Genomic DNA, 17549 nt, shown 5'->3' with positions numbered 1-17549 from the left:
ATACCGTGTGATGCGTTTTCAGATTGATCACTCGACAATTTCCTGTTTACCGAACATTTCCATATTTTTACACTATTAATATTATCCACTTGCGACGGGGGTATCATCAGTGAGCAGTAGCTCGCAGTTTCACTTGTTTTAGCTGCTTACATAAAATGTTATGATATATTGTTATTAAAACATCATAAATTAACTCTGCTATTAGTTTTTAAACTTATTTAATATGGAAATATTCATAATGCATGGGGAGGAAACAGGAATAGCCAAATATTCCTAAGACATTTTCGTATGCTTTGACCTATAAAAGTACTGTATGTGTCCTATTTGAATCGAAATAATTCCTTCATGGAATGCTCTATGCACTTTTTAAAATGGGTAGGCATTATTTTTGATCATATTTTACACCTTTCTAACACTCAGGGTAAAATACCAACAAATATATTGCCTACCCATGTTAAAATGTGCATAGAGCATGACAGAAAGAAATGAATTCCTAAATATAAACTTGGAGAGTTACATTTAAAAAATCATATGGATAAATTTGCCTTGAATGACAACTTTTACCACCAGGAAAAGATCTGTTAAGGGATTTGATGTTGATCTTTGGATAATTGGTAAATAAGAAATTTTCCAATTTAATAATAACATGAATAGTACATGTACTATATATACCATGGTTCTTACGAGTTAACATATTTAAACAAACGAATCCGAAGGATGAGTTTGTTTAAATATGTTAATGAGTAAAACACATGGTATATAAAATTTGTAATATAAATAAAATGATTGACAGCTTTGAAGACCTTGAACTTATATTGGAAATTGGTCACGTTACAGTTTTATCCAATGAAAAGTAAGCTCGCGCAAGTCACTTTTGCGCCTCGTGTATAATCTGCGTGTTTCATTTAGAAAGCCCGCCGCACAATTTGCAGAAAGAGAAAAAAATGGCAGAACTTCCCGATTTATTGGATTATGAGGAAAGCGAACTCATTATAATGGCAGCTGAAATGGAAGACGATGTTCATTTATCACAAATTGCGGCCGAAATAGAGGAAGATATTCAATTATCTCAAGTCGCGACCGAAATCGAAGATGATATCAAGTTGGCAGTCTGTTCTCCAGAGATTGAGGCCGACTATTTTGACGATCTGGCTATTTCTCAGGCAGCAAATATAATGGATGTCAATTTGACAATTTCACAAGCAATGAACGTATACGATGTTGAGGGGGAAGAAAATTTTGACTTGGGAACATTTGAACTTGGTTATTTGGCCCGGGACCAAATCCCAGCGGAGTCGAAAACCCCATGAACCCAGGGATTAATCGTTTTTCTACATGTGTTTCTGCTGACGAGATCGATAAACTAATAACTTCGCAAACCAACCCGAATACACAAAAGAACACAAAGTGGGCTATAAAAGTGTTTAATGAATGGCGGGCAGCTAGAAGACAAAACGGTGTTGAAATAACAGATTTGTTTTGGAGGCTAAAAAAAAAACGGGAGACGAATATCCTCCGAAGTCGTTGTATTACATCGTCTGTGGTTTAATGAGACATTGCAAGGACAACAAATTATTTCATGTTAACTTCTTTGATGAAAAAGACGGCACATTTGCACAATTTCGCAAAGTGCTTGATGCAAGAATGAAATATTTGCTGGCGAAAGGACTGGGGACTAAACAAAAAAAGGCCGACGCAATATCGGAGGAAGATGAGGAAATGTTGTGGTCATCTGGTGTTTTGGACAATCAAATTCAACAACACTTCAGTATACTGTTTTTTATTATGCCTGTAAAATGTTTGGCTTGAGGGGTAGGGATGAACATAGGAATTTGCAATGTTCTCAGTTTGAACTTGGAGAAGACGGAAAGGGGAAATACATTAGATTTATTGGCCGTAACAACAAAACTTTCAACGGTGGTCTGGCTCATATGAAAATTAGCAACAATGATATAAAACTTTATTCTAATGACGGTAAGTTTTGTTTTATTGTTAATAATCAAGATATCGTACTGTAAATATAATTATTTTGCATGTTGTTCCTTTCATTAAAAATGCTAAAACATTTACAATTAAGAATTTCTTGGCAAACTGCTTTAACTCGTTATTTAATGAATTTGAAACTTTATTTAATTATTTAATTATTCATTGATGAATCATATTTTTAAGGCTTATATTACCAAACACTAAACAGTAAAATAGTAATTAGGGAGCGTGAGAAGTGTATAGTGAAGTTCCATCTATTTGATCACTAACAAATTCATGTTTCTTACGATTTTTTGTGTTTGCTCTGTCTATCACGACTGACGAAAAACTGCATTCTTTACAAGAGTTATCTCCCATCCACCGTAAGTTTTAAAATTGAAAATGTAAAGCGCAAAGCCCGTTATCGTATGTAAAGTGACAAAATCAACCGAATCGAACACTTCTGTCATATTCAAGACTTGATACAGGAATTTTTGTATGTAGAAAATGATGGATTGAACCTGGTTTTATAGTTTAACTCTCAAATTGCAAAATACTCATCAATAAAAGACAATGCAACTGCTTTTAATGAAGATATATATTTTTATCACTTTTCGAAATTGTGCAAATCGTGGTACCCCTCCGTTATACATGTACTAAGTTTACCTACGGTAACTGATTATTTCTTAAAATCGCCATATATACAATATTTGTATTATTTTTAGTTTTATAATTCATTTTCAGGACCTAGGTGTATGTACAACATTTTTGAGACATATCTCAACATGCTTGGTGATGATGAATGCTTTTATCGAAAACCTTTGGCTATGGTCGGAAATACAATCCGGTATGGAAAGCAGCCGCTTGGTGTAAATAAACTAGAAGGGTTAATGAAAGAGATGTGTCAAAAAGCGGGTTTAACTGGAAATTACACAAATCATTCTGGGAAGAGGACGTGCGCAACAGCATTGTACAAAGCAGGTGTAGATGAACAAACAATAATGGATCGTACTGGACACAGGTCGTCAGCTGTAAGGGCATACAAATCAAAAACTGATGAAATAGAGCAAAAAGTGTCTTCTGTGTTAAATCCACCAAGTATTGATACAGTTTCTGTTACCCATAATGAATTGGAAGTTGAGGAGCCACCTTTCAAGTGTACAAAACTGGAACCAGTCAACACTGAAAATTCCGCAAATTGTCGTGACATTTCAACGCGCCTAAAATGTTTGAATGATATTACTTACACAAGTGGAACTGTACATTTTAACAACTACAATTTTTCTTTCACTTAAACATTTGTTAAAAGAAAGTTAATTGGAATTTTCGCAATGGAACAATTTTTTATTATTTTTTTTCAAAACTGAAAGAAGGAACTTTTCTAATCTTTTTTCAACTTACGGGAGCTAGTGAAAAGCAATTTTTGTTTTGAGTTTAAAACATGTTTCTTGCGATGTGTTGTGTTACAATTGACTTATTGCTTTGTGTTACAAATGAAACAAATAAATGTTCATGACCTTTCACTTTTTTTTCTGTTTCCAAAATATTTCAGAGGCGGATATCTTTCAAAAAATGGGGTGGAGCTTCAGCCATGGAATAACATGAACATGAATATATACAGCATTGTACAAAGCAGGTGTAGATGAACAAACAATAATGGATCGTACTGGACACAGGTCGTCAGCTGTAAGGGCATACAAATCAAAAACTGATGAAATAGAGCAAAAAGTGTCTTCTGTGTTAAATCCACCAAGTATTGATACAGTTTCTGTTACCCATAATGAATTGGAAGTTGAGGAGCCACCTTTCAAGTGTACAAAACTGGAACCAGTCAACACTGAAAATTCCGCAAATTGTAGTGACATTTCAACGCGCCTAAAATGTTTGAATGATATTACTTACACAAGTGGAACTGTACATTTTAACAACTACAATTTTTCTTTCACTTAAACATTTGTTAAAAGAAAGTTAATTGGAATTTTCGCAATGGAACAATTTTTTATTATTTTTTTTCAAAACTGAAAGAAGGAACTTTTCTAATCTTTTTTCAACTTACGGGAGCTAGTGAAAAGCAATTTTTGTTTTGAGTTTAAAACATGTTTCTTGCGATGTGTTGTGTTACAATTGACTTATTGCTTTGTGTTACAAATGAAACAAATAAATGTTCATGACCTTTCACTTTTTTTTCTGTTTCCAAAATATTTCAGAGGCGGATATCTTTCAAAAAATGGGGTGGAGCTTCAGCCATGGAATAACATGAACACGAATATGTTGTTCCATAGCTAAGCTCCGCCTTTATTCCTTTGGATTCTAGTTGAGCTGCATATTTAATTAGCAAGTATGGTACAACATAAATTTGCATATATTATACCATGGTTTTCACTCGACACACTTTTTAAGCAAATTATTTCATTAAAACATCAAAGGAAAACATCCAATTTATGTTACAAGTACCAATTTTTCAACACCAGATGTGTATTTCGACAATCAATGTCTCTTCAGTGATGCTTTAGCCAAAATTATTGGAAAACCCAAAGCTTCTTATAACAAACTCAATTTTCAAAGCACTTTTGCAGACTTTGCTAGGAGATTGTTTCAAACAGAAATAGTTTAACAGATGTATTGATATTTATTAAAATTTGCATATGGTCAATTTCTACCTAATTCAGCTCAAATGTAATTACTTTGAGAGTCAAATTTGCCTGGAGAAAAAGTTTTTTTACCTGGAGATAAAGATCTATAGATGAACTTGATTTTGATCTTTGGATAATTTGTAAATTAGAAACTTCCATTTAGTAAATGTTAATAACTTTGAGAATCACATTCAAATGATGAACAAATTAGCTGTTAATAATGATTTTTGCCAATTTTCTGAATTTTGGCTTTTATTTTGAAAATCATTATACTAGAGATAAACTTTAAATGGCAGAAATGATCAGCGAATAGTCTCTATGGCTGAAATTGTCAGTTACCTACTTAGAAATAATTATAAGTGTTTGGTTGAAAGTATTGAAGATGGAGAAAACTGTAAAAGCAAATATTTTGGTTTATTTGTATTTGCTTCTCTTCTTGTTTCAAATATAATAAGTGCAAGGACACTTGCTGATATGTCAGTTTTCTACTGTTGTTTAAAGATACCATTAAAATGTGTAAAATTTTACGGCGTTTGATAATTGAATTCCTTTTAAAACTAGATATAGATTAAACTGATAAGGTTATTATCATATGAAGGACAAAATAGAGACAAAAACAGATCACCTATTAAAGTGTCCGTGAAGTTTTCAATATTCCATGAAATGTGACAATTGAATTGATATTGACATTCAAAATTTTTGCAATGATCTGTAAAAGAAAATTGATGGTTGATCTTTGGATAATTTGTGAAGCAGAAAATCTCCTTTTTAATAAATGCTAATAACTTAAACAGTAACTTTATATCAAAAAGGCTTTTTTTTATATATAAATTTATTGTATATGACTAAACTCTGAAGGTTAAAAATAAGTACTTGATCTGTTGGAAAAATTACCTTGCTAAAACAGCAATGACTATTTCATCTGATTGATATTTAACATGTTTAATGAGGTAAAAAGATTTGATTAGCAATCTTAATATATGACTGTTTTAATGTATATGTTAGTGGCAATAGGTGAAATTAGGCATTAAGCTTAAATACTAGCCAATAAGCGAACGCCTAGGCAGTAAGTCTAATGCCTAAATGATGTTTGGCATTAGTCTTAAACCCTAGGATTTAAGCTAAAAAAATGTGTGCAGGCATTAAGCTTATTGCATAAAATATAAATGTGAGCAAATCAAGATATTTATTCATTTAATTTTTTTTACATGTGTTACATAATACCATTATGAGAACTGAAGTTTAAAATATCATCTACCGGAAATAAAATCACTAATTAAATATGTTATCCTTTACATCAATATCATCAAGTAATACCGTAAAAAATATGATAACTTGATAGAAATTTGAGTTAAAATCCTTTGTTATCAAAATTGTGAAACTGCGTTTGCACTGTCTCCTGTTTATCGTGCATCTGCACCAGCTACTTAAACATTTTGATTTACATGCGTATTTGAAAATGACGATGACTGATGGGTTGCTGCCACACGAACACAACTTGTTTCACAATTGATTTCGTATTCTAATATTCAATTTTGCCTACAGATGCTCATCTCATGAGATGCCTATCTCATTTGATCCAAATGTTCCTAGGAGTTTTCCAAATGTTGAAGCTACAGCAGCATTGCCCGTATCATTGACCTGAATGAATTAAATTCATTAAAATATCGATAAAACAATATTTGTAGAATAATTAGTTATTTGCAATTACTTACAGTGGAATACAAAATGAATCCGTGTTGCATATGCATGTTGATTTTGAACGGTCTTTGTGGCATTGATCTGCATCTGATTCTTCGTAAGTGCAGATCCTGGATTTTTTTTAAAGAGGGAAAAGGGGCGAGAAAGTCAGTTTTGATTCCAGTTGACCACTTCGTTGCTTCATTGTCCCTCATCCATGCAGTTAGCATGTCATTGATATCTCCATTCGATCGCTCTACCCTGTGCTCAGGAAAGTCTTGGCTTCCCATGAACAACAAGTTCTGAACACATTAATTTTAACTCGGATATGACCAAAGCTGTGAATTCAGGACCATTGTCACTTTGCAGTTTACAGGGCGAACCAAAAATTGGGATTTAATTGAAAATCCATCAAATCAAAATACCATAGAATTATCTAGGAAGACATAATTTTTTTAATTTACCTCATCATTCTTGTTGACTTTAGCTATCAAACTCTCAAAATCTCCAATGGTAAAAATTACATAACTTTTTATACGACTGCAAAAAAATTTGCGTCGTATAATGGTATCATGTCGTCGTCGTCGTCGTCCGAAGACACATTTACTTTCCGGACAATAACTTTAGATTAAGTGAATGGATCTCTATTTTTACCAGAAGGTTTAATACCACTAAAGGAAGGTTGGGATTGATTTTTTTTTAAGTAAGTGTATTAATCTCTCTGAAATTATACCACAAGTTTCCATACTATGAAGGGATGGTTAGTTATGACTTTGGGGGTTATGGCTCAAAATGTTTTGGAATCAGGGGCAAAAAAAAGGCGAAATTAGGGTAAACAAAGGGGAAAAACTAGGTTTTCCGGACAATAACTTTAGATTAAGTAATGGATCACTATAAAGTTTTACCAGAAGGTTCAATACCACTAAAGGAAAGTAGGGATTGATTTTGGGGGTTATGGTCCAAATAGTTTAGGAATAAGGGGTCCAAAAGGGGGCCCAAAATAAGCATTTTTGTAGTTTTCAAACAATAACTTGTGTTTAAGTGGATGAATCTCTCTGAATTATACCACAAGTTTCCATACCATTAAAGGATGGTTAGTAATGAGTTTGGGGGGTTATTGCAAAAAAAAGGGGTTGGTAGTTTTCAAAAAAAAATTCTGAGTTTCTCAAATTCCACATTTTTGAAAAGTTTGAAGAAGAAATCTTTAATTGCACAATATTGCATAATAGATTTGTAAGATCTTGACATTTGTTTTGTGTTAGAAACTCATATTATGTCAAGAATTTGATGACAATCCAAATTCAGAGCTGTATCAAGCTTGAATGTTGTGTCCATAAGTTGCCCCAACTGTTCAGAGAGCGACCTCTGTGGTCGTATAAAGCTGCGCCCTGCGGAGCACCTGGTTAAATTGTAGTAAGCTTTTTTGCTTTCTTTTCTGATGATTCCAAAATTTTTGCCAACACATCATGGTACTTTTCTCTAGGGCACATGGTGTGAGCAAAAAAGCATATCTCAATTTTGTCTACTTTTGAGCAGTTCAAACCAGCTCGACTAGTTAAGTGTAAACATTTTGAAATAATAATAGAATCTCACCCCTTTCCTTTTCAATTGGATACAATTACTTTTTTAAAAATCTTTTTTATTCTTTTGTAATACCACCAAAAAAACTGTATCTAATGCTGTTTTGAATATGAAAAACACTAAAATTTGAAGATCTGTCAAATGAATGTATAATAAGATAAGGGACGACATCAAAAGTTCAATGTAGGATAAAAAAAACTTAATTCACATAGTTTTTTCACTGACCCCCCACCTCCCCTCTTAACTTAATTTGGGAAAAATTGATTTACCAATAGGGATATATGTAAAAATCGATTTTAGATATACAAAACTTGCAGAATTTTAACCCCCCCCCCCCCCCCCCAACCCCAAACTATTTGATTTAAGTTTTGTATCCTACATCGATCTTTTGATGTCGTCCCTAAGAATATAATTAAGAAACTCCTTTATATCAAGAATAAATCACCGAATATCCATACATTCCAGATTTCACTTATTGCCTTAATTTATGTTTGGCAATAGGTTGAATACTCATCATCAGATTTCAGGAAATAAGCTTAATGCCTGAAAATTTCAGGCAATAACTTAATGCCTAGGCGTTAGCTTATTGCCTAGGATTTAAGCTTAATGCCTTATTTCACTTATTGCCGCTAACATATATATGACTGTTTTAATATATATATGACTGTTTTAATAGTCTTAAGTATTCATCTTACTTTTGTTAGTAGTGTTTGACCTCATTATTAGCTCACCCGACCTTGTGGACCATTACTTGGCATTTTTGATTGTCATCAATCATCCATTATCCATACTTGTAATTTTTTCCCTAAATCTTCTATAAAATTACTCTATCATATCAACGAAACTTTTGCTAAAATAAGAAAATAATCCTACGATAAATGGGTTGTAAAAAGTATAGTTTATGCAAAACACATAACTAACAGTGTTTGATGATGACCCATCCATAGGATCATCATCATATACTGTTAATCATAGCTATTTTGTGCATTTTTCCTTTGAACTTTTTTTGTGATATTTTTCATATCATACTCCCTGCTTGAGGTGGAAAATTATCACTAGAAACTAAGGAGACACAAAGTGTTGCTAATGAAATTGACAACGTTAACACAGATAAAATAGCGATAAACAGATTATCATTGGTCATCTCAACTCGATTGCTTTTCTCGCTTTCGCCGTACAGGCTCAAGCGAGAAAATCGCTCTCGTTGAGATGATCAACGATAATCTGTAATTTATGTTTTGGCATACTATATTTTTTATTTGTCATAATTTTTTCCTAGTGATACACATAATTCATATGGCTTCCACTAACAAAAGTTCCATTTGGAGTTACTGTGGTTAGATAGCCCTTATGTGAGGGTGGTAAAGGGTTATTTTCGTGCAATGTGTTTTGCCATTTTTATTCTACGTGTAGATGTGAAACAACGTTTGTTGTGTTTCGTGAAATCTGTAAAAAGATCAACGTGCAAGAAATTTTTGATTGTTAGTTCATCCGAAAAATGGCATTTTTATTTTTATGTCCCTCTTATGTCAGTATACCATTACTCTCAATGAATGGTTTCACTTTAGCAATCACCGTCAAATTTTGATTGTTGCTATAACGGCCCGTTTTTCTACCTTGAACATATTCTGCCAATATTGAAGGCCCTTTAATTAATCGGAGGACACAATGTGTAAATTGTTTAAATATATATTAATTTAAAGGATTAATTTATATAAAAAAGAAAATGCTAATTGTTTGGTGACATATGACTCAGAAGTTAAAAAATGGTACCTAATATGGTTGCTGATCTGAAGGCCACCGTATTGATTGTTGCAATTATGAACATGTCAAAAGACAATTTGCTGTTTTGACATTGTAATTTGTCATGATTCTTTTATTTTATCTAATAAATGGGTACCGGTTAACAATAAGATTTTTTTTTTCCTCACTTAAATATGATTTTTTTTCTCGCTTTATTAAATAAATTATCTGGTGATAAAATGGTTTATACACGAGGAATCAAGCAGTTAGTTTTGTTGTTGCCAAAACAGCATTTTTTCCCTGCTAAAACATACACTAACAATATTGAAGGCCCTTTAAATTATCCAAGCACACAATGTGTATATTGTTTAAATATATATTACTTTAAAAGATTAATATTTATAAAAAAGAAAATGCAAATAAAGGTTTCCAGTTAAAAGTGTTAATTGAATGGTTAAGTTTCCTTCAGAAATGTGATAATGAATAAAATATAACATTTAGCAGGACAATAATCTTTAGAATATGTTTTTTAAAGAAATTTTCCAGATTTAATAAAAGTGAATGACTCACATATTAACCTTTTGATAAGGAAAAATAAAAAAATAAAAAGTTTGGTGGTAGACATATTTCTATGAAGTTAAAAACTGGAACTTTTTTATAATTTGTTTGCTGATTTCAAGGCCACAGTTTTAATTATATCAACTTGATACTGTAAATTCAGAACTAATCATGAAGTTTTCATTAATGCAATTGGTTGAGTATCACATTTTTGTTTAGGGACCAGCTGATGAAGGCCTCCAAGTGCAGGATATTTTGCTGTACTGAAGACCCATTGGTAGCCTTTGTCTGTTTTTTTGCATTTTGGTCAGGTTGTTGTCTCTTTGCCACATTCCTCATTTCCCATTCTCAATTTAATCTAGATATGCAATTTTATTTTCTTGGGTACCAAATTTCATGGATGAATGAAAACTTTCATGTATATTTAATTTCATGGTTTTGCCTAAGTTTTCATACAAACCTAATAGAAAATTTTATCATTCGTTTGAACATTCAATTTTGTAGCTTATCTGTACCCACGAAATTCACTAAAATTGGTATCCAACGAATAATAATGAATCTACAGTAACTTGTTAATGACATTGAAAGTTATAACTTGATATCATATAAAGATAATTGTCTTTTCTTCCACTAGAGTACCTGAACTACGAAGATGGCAAATTTTCCAAAATTCGTGGAACATGTGTGTTTGGAAACCAAGCCAATGACACAGGGCTACCTGCTGATATCTTCAGATTTTACTTACTGTATGTCAGGCCAGAATCACAGGTAAAATTCATTCATATTCTGTATGATGCTTTATCATCAAGTAAGAGGATATATTCTTAGTTTAGAGGGACACTGCTGTACCATAAGCCTGTCAACACTGAGCTTGTCTGTTCAATCCATGCACAAGAAACATTACAAATAAAGATCTATATTTGTTTTACAGTAATGATTTATTTTATATTTGATATACATTGTAGATTCTAAAATTATTGCATACATTTATAATTGCAATTTTTGAAGAATGGACAAATATACACAATTAATTATTGGGAGTGCAGGAAAAGCTGCTAACATATATATGTATCCAATATCAGAATGCAAGTTCTAAATATTGCAAAACTCAACCAGTGGCATTATTAGCATTATTAAAAACCTGGCAGTAGTTTCTAAATTTACAGTAAACAGGAACTTGTTGGAAATTTATAATTTTGGTTTATAGCAATTAGTTCAATTAAATTTAGTTATAGGTTAGACAAAGGCTGTTAAAAAATATGATTTATGAAATGACACTTGAATACATTTTTAATGGACACTTGTGTTAATAAATAAAGTTTTTTTAGAAGTTTGTACCGATTCATCAAAGTTATAATTTTAAAGGCTCATATTCATTGCAGGATAGCAGCTTCAGTTGGGATGATTTCTTGTTGAAAAATAACAGTGAACTTCTAAACAATCTTGGAAACTTCATTAACAGGTACAAGAATCTGAATCTAAGACATTAAGTATGAATTCAAACCAGAAGTCAAGATTTGGAATAATTTAAAAGTAAAATCAGTGATTATCATAACATTGTAGAAAAAAGAAAAATCAAAAGACATAGCCCTACATTTAATAGTAAAAGAAGAAAATTACTTTATCCTATACATTAAAATTGAGAATGGAAATAGTGAATGTGTCAAAGAGACAACAACCCGACCACAGAACAGACAACAGCAGAAGGTCTTCAATGCAGCGAGAAATTCCCGCACCCGGAGGCATCCTTCAGCTGGCCCCTAAACAAATATATATACCAGTTCAGTGATAATGAACGCCATACTAAACTCCAAATTATACACAAAAAACTAAAATTAAAAATAATACAAGCCTAACAAAGGCCATTTAATGCATTCAGGTTACTCAATATAGTTATTTAAAAAAACAAATACTATATGAAATGCATGATGTTCAAACAATATATAAAAAAATAAAAAAATGACAATAGGAATGGTTTTTTTTTTGTTCACAAAAAAGACATTTATATATTTGATGTTAACAGTAAGATTAAAAAAAAAATTTTGCTAGGGGGTTGAAGTTTCTCAGTGACAAATGTTGTGGAGTTATCCAGGAAATGAATCTTAGAGATGAAGATAAGCAGCTGTTGGCCCTTATAAACAGGGAATTACAAACATACATTGATAATATGGAACAGGCAATGTAAGTTCGAACTACATATAAGTCAAATTCTGAGGACCTGTAGGTTATTTCATCAGTTATAACACTTTAAATGGTAAGATATTTTATCTTACAAATTGACAGCAAAGCACAGTCGGTTAACAATAATCAACAATGTTAGCAGTGCAAATGCAAATTGAAAAATGTGTTCATTTTTTTTTTACCAAAAAAAAGAGAGAAAAAAGCTCTTTCAATAAAAACCTAAAACTTTCAGAGAAATACTTTAAGATAAAATGTGTTGTCAAATTAAAACATCCTGCTTATGATTTTACCAACAAATCAAATTGAATTTTTTTGCAATAAAAGTCACAGTTGCATTCCTGTATTTTAGATTGAGAGACTCCATACGTAACATAATGAGCATATCCAGATTAGGTAACCAGTTCATGCAGTCTAAGAAACCATGGGTCTTAGTTAAAGATAGCGCAGACGACAAGTAAGTTATTTACATGTGTCTATTTGTTATTATTACCAGCTAATAAACGAGAAATTGTATAATTTGGAAATTTATAGATGGATTAATGTGAACATGGACAGTAACTTGTTTTTGATTGTTATGTGTTATTTGTATTGGTTTTACAACCCAAGATGACAAAATTGATAAAATATGTTAATACTGCAATAACTATTACTTTATAAAAAGAGGTTACATATAGATAAAAAATTGAGAATGGAAATGGGGAATGTGTCAAAGAGACAACAACCAGACCAAAGAACAGAAAAAAGTGGAAGGCCACCAATGGGTCTTCAACACCATGAGAAAAATCATGCACCAGGAGGCGTACTTCAGCTGGCCCCTAAACAAAAATTTGTCCCAGTTCAGTAATAATGAACGTCATACTAAACTCTGAAATATATAAATGAACTAGCTATGTTCCCTGATCCACCTTTAAGTTGTATACTCTTATCTTTAGGTCAAGATCGGGAACAGTTGTTAGTTTAGCTGTCAACATTGCCAATCTTTTGTCTGTGTTACTACAACCCTATATGCCAGAGACAAGTCAGACTATACAGACACAGTTAAACACCCCACCAGACTCTAATGTTGAATATAGAGAGTTTGTATGTCACCTGCCACCAGGACATAAAATAGGAAAGGTAAGAAACTTTCACCTTACTTTGATATATATGTAGAGAGTTTGTATGCCACCTGCCACCAGGACATAAAATAGGAAAGGTAAGAAACTTTTACCTTACTTTGATATATATGTAGAGAGTTTGTATGCCACCTGCCACCTGGTCATAAAATAGGAATGGTAAGAAACTTTCACCTTACTTATATATAGATATAGGAAGATGGGGTATGAGTGCCAATGAGACAACTCTCCATCCAAGTAACAATTTATAAAAGTATATGTATATATTAAGTTGTAATGTCAGTTGTAGAGGACACGTCATTCAGCTGCTGTTGTGTTGATCTCAGTTACTTGTGAACAATGAGATCAAATGTAGATCTATTTGTACATAATTAGAGCAATTTTAAAAGAAGGTTATTTTATGCTCTAAGTCAGGAGCCTGTTGTTCAGTGGTTGTTGTTTGTTAGTGTGGTTCATATGTGTTTTATATAGATTAGACCATTGGTTTTCCTGTTTTAATTGTTTTACACTAGTCATTTAATCACTTGGATGGAGAGTTGTCTCATTGGCACGTGCACTCACAACACATCTTGGCGGTAGAACAAAGTTTTGTCACAAACTTACTTTTCCTGAGAATTCATTTAGATATAAATTTTCATTCTTTTACAATTTACTGTTTATTTCAAATTGAGAATGGAAATAGGGAATATGTTAAAAAGACAACAACCCATCCAAAGAGCAGACAACAGCTGAAGGCCACCAATGGGTCTTCAGCACAGCGTTATGCTATATTTCTTTATTGTGTTATCTACATAAATGAAAACATATTTTGGAAAAGGACATAGGTTGTGCCATGTTTTCTTGGGTCATATACAGTAAAACCTGACTAAACCGAACCCTTTCGGGACTTAAGATTTTGTTCGGTTTTGGCAGGTATTCGGTTTCATCAGATTCACAATGCATAAAATGTGATATGATTAGTCTTCAGAACAAGTTTGGATTAGACAGGTTTCCGGTTTATTCAGGGTTCGGTTTAATCAGGTTTCACTGTATCTAGATTTAGTATGAATCATGAAGTATTTTTTTTTTGCAGCCAAGTCCATTGTTCCAGAAAATAGAAGCTTGTAAAATAGAGGAATTTAAAAAGATGTTTGCTGGGCAGCCAACACCTGAGACAAAGCCAAAAAAGGTATGTTTTCTTAGATATCAGTAGGTTGTGTCTGTGGTAAATGAGTGGGCATTATTTTGTCCTGAAAAAAATTTAACTGCACTCTTAAATTTTGTTACATTAAAAAAAAATACTGATTAAATTTTGAGAAAATTATTCAACAGTACAGAATGGCATAACCCTCCAACATGACATCATTGTATGCAAGCATTTATTAATCTACAAAAGATAAGAAGAAAGCAGTAGCTTACAGTAGTTTAATATAATAATTTCCTTGAAATAACTTAATATAGAGATGTAGCTTCAAAGTGTATTTTTTTTTTTTTTTTTTTTTTTTTTAAATTAATCAAAGTTTTATTGCACTTTTGCTGTTAACAATTTACTCAATCTACAGCTTCAATTAAGTATCCCTTAAATTAGTCATTGAATATTTACGGAAAAATATTCAATAAGTATATCTATAAAGTTAGTTGTATTTATTACATACATAATAACAGTTCTACAGAGTACAATTTCATACCGGAATACGGTACGTTTCTTAACCCAAACTGTATATGATTTATTTATTTCAAGCTTCACTGAACCGTGAAATTGATGATGATCCTTGATACTGACAGCATGAATGTTCAGCCGAGAGTAGAATTTCGAAATTTTTTGTTGGTTTACTCCGCGTAATTGTGAAAAGGAGTCTTAAATGAATAGGTAAGACAATAATTTTTTTTACACATTATATAAACAACATAATTTTTTCCAGTAAATGTTTTTTTTTGCGATCAAACCAAAGATCAAAAAAGGATCGAAAGTACACGTGGTATAATTAACGATACATGAATGCAGTATCCAAGCATTGTATTGTGTAAACTAATAACCAAACTAATTCAGTGTAGCTATAATAGATATGATAAATTATATATAAACATGACAAAAAGAGTAGAATAGCGAATTTCACTTGATGCATATCACCTGACCGGACACATGTCATGTGCAGTCATGAACTAACTAGGTCACAGCTTGAATTTGCTTCGCAATTATAGAAATTCGAAATATTCCAAAGTTTTAAGTATGATTCTCTTATTTTTGTTTTCTAATTTTATTTACATTAATTATGTCCCTGATTTCATTTTGGAATATTTTAAAAATATCAATGACCTTGTCTTTCTTGTCAGACCTGTAATGTGCTTTATAAATTGAAAAGTAAATTATAGTTAATAAATAGTTCATATCAAAATAATCTTCATCTTCAATTTTATAGCCAGTTACTAAACTTTCAAGACTGAATATATGCTTATCAACTTTTAATAGTGTTAAAAGCTGGTCAACTTTGTGCCAATACTGAACATTATATGAACAGGAAAAAAAATTATTTTAAATTTATTGTTTTCAAGGTAGTTAAAAATAAATTTGAATGTAGATTTAAATTTTGTAGACATTTTTTTATGCAGAATTCTTTCCCATATTAAAATTCCTGTTGGTTTATCATTTGTAAAATTGACTTTGTAAGGAGGTGTATATTTCTTTGTTGCTTGTGTCTGGTGAAATTTCATGTTTTAGTAGGATATTTAAGTTCACTGATTTCTTTATATTGACAACAGTTTGATAAGAGCTTTCTTGTTTTAAAATAGTTTGCAATTGTTTTGGTATAGCATTTTTAACTAAAGAAAATTTTCTAATCCAATCTTGTTTGTTCTTTAGATTTTTTAGTACAGTTTTTGATGAGATGTGTCCGTTTTCATCTATTATATTATTGATGTACAAAATATTACTGCTAATCCAATTTTGAAAAAACAGACATTTCCCATTTTCTTTGATAAGATTATTTCCCCATATAATTTGTTTTCTAACTTCAAGAAAGTTTTTTGGAGTGATAGTTTGACCTCCTTTTACTTCTACCCAAGTTTTAATTAATTGTTTATAGAATTCAGGCAAGGATTTATACTCTATTTTATTAAGCAAATTTACATTTGTTAAAATAAAAGAAAATCTTTCCCAAATTTATTAAGATAAAATCTTGGAATAATTTTCCAGTTATCGTTTTCATTTTTTATTAGTTTTGAAACCCATCTAATTTGCAAGGATTTTATATAGGAGTCTAAATCAATCATTTTTAATCCTCCATCAAGATATGGTTTACATAATATAGAGCGTTTAATTCTATCTTTTTTTTCCGCTCCATATAAAATTATATATTAAATTTTTGAACTTTTGTTTTATTTCATGGGTTATTATCATACATGATGCTGTGTACATGGTGTATGTTAGGTTTGGTAAAATAAGGGACTTTACTACAGTAATTTTTCCTATTAATGTTAAGTTTCGTTTATTCAATCCTTGAATCAATTTTTCACATTTATCAATTTGTTTCTTTGTGTTTAATTTTTTACATTCTTGATAATCGTATCCAAAATATATTCTTAGACTTTTAATGTGGTCTTGTTTCCAGTTTATATTTTCAAATTTATCTTTTGACTTTTTAAATTTGCCAAGCCATAAGCCTTCTGTATTGTTTCTATTCAGTTTGAGCCCAGAAAAGCTTCCAAAAGTTTCAATGATATTAAGGGCAATACTTATATCTTTGCGTGTTTTTAAAAACAATTGAGTATCATCTGCCAGTTGACATATTTTTAGTGAGCAAGATTTTCCATCTAATTTGATTTCAAATCCTTTTAATTCTTTATTTTCTATTAATTTAATTGCCATTACTTCAAGACACAAGACAAAAATTAACGAAGATAACGGACATCCTTGTCTAATCCCACGAAATGTATTGAAGGGGGCAGACACCCATCCATTATTTAAAATACATCCTTTTATGTCTGTATACATGGTTTCAACCCATTTTATGAATTCTTTTTTAAAACCAAATTTTTTTAAAGATTCAAACATAAAGCACCACTCAAGTGAGTCGAAAGCTTAAGTAAAGTCTAAAAATAAAATTGCGCCATCTAC

General features: G+C 31.4%; 2 pseudogenes; both read left to right on the top strand.

Annotated features, from left to right (window-relative positions):
* Positions 1-17549, top strand: part of LOC134692372 (methionine--tRNA ligase, cytoplasmic-like) — a 147514-nt pseudogene that overhangs the window by 112774 nt on the left and 17191 nt on the right.
* LOC134693189 (uncharacterized) lies at positions 1477-3529 on the top strand (annotated as a pseudogene).

This window comes from Mytilus trossulus, chromosome 12 (genome assembly GCF_036588685.1).
Source record: "Mytilus trossulus isolate FHL-02 chromosome 12, PNRI_Mtr1.1.1.hap1, whole genome shotgun sequence".
NCBI classification, from domain to species: domain Eukaryota; kingdom Metazoa; phylum Mollusca; class Bivalvia; order Mytilida; family Mytilidae; genus Mytilus; species Mytilus trossulus.
The sequence above is the reverse complement of the archived record's forward strand: the minus strand, read 5'-3'. Positions and strand labels throughout refer to the sequence as shown.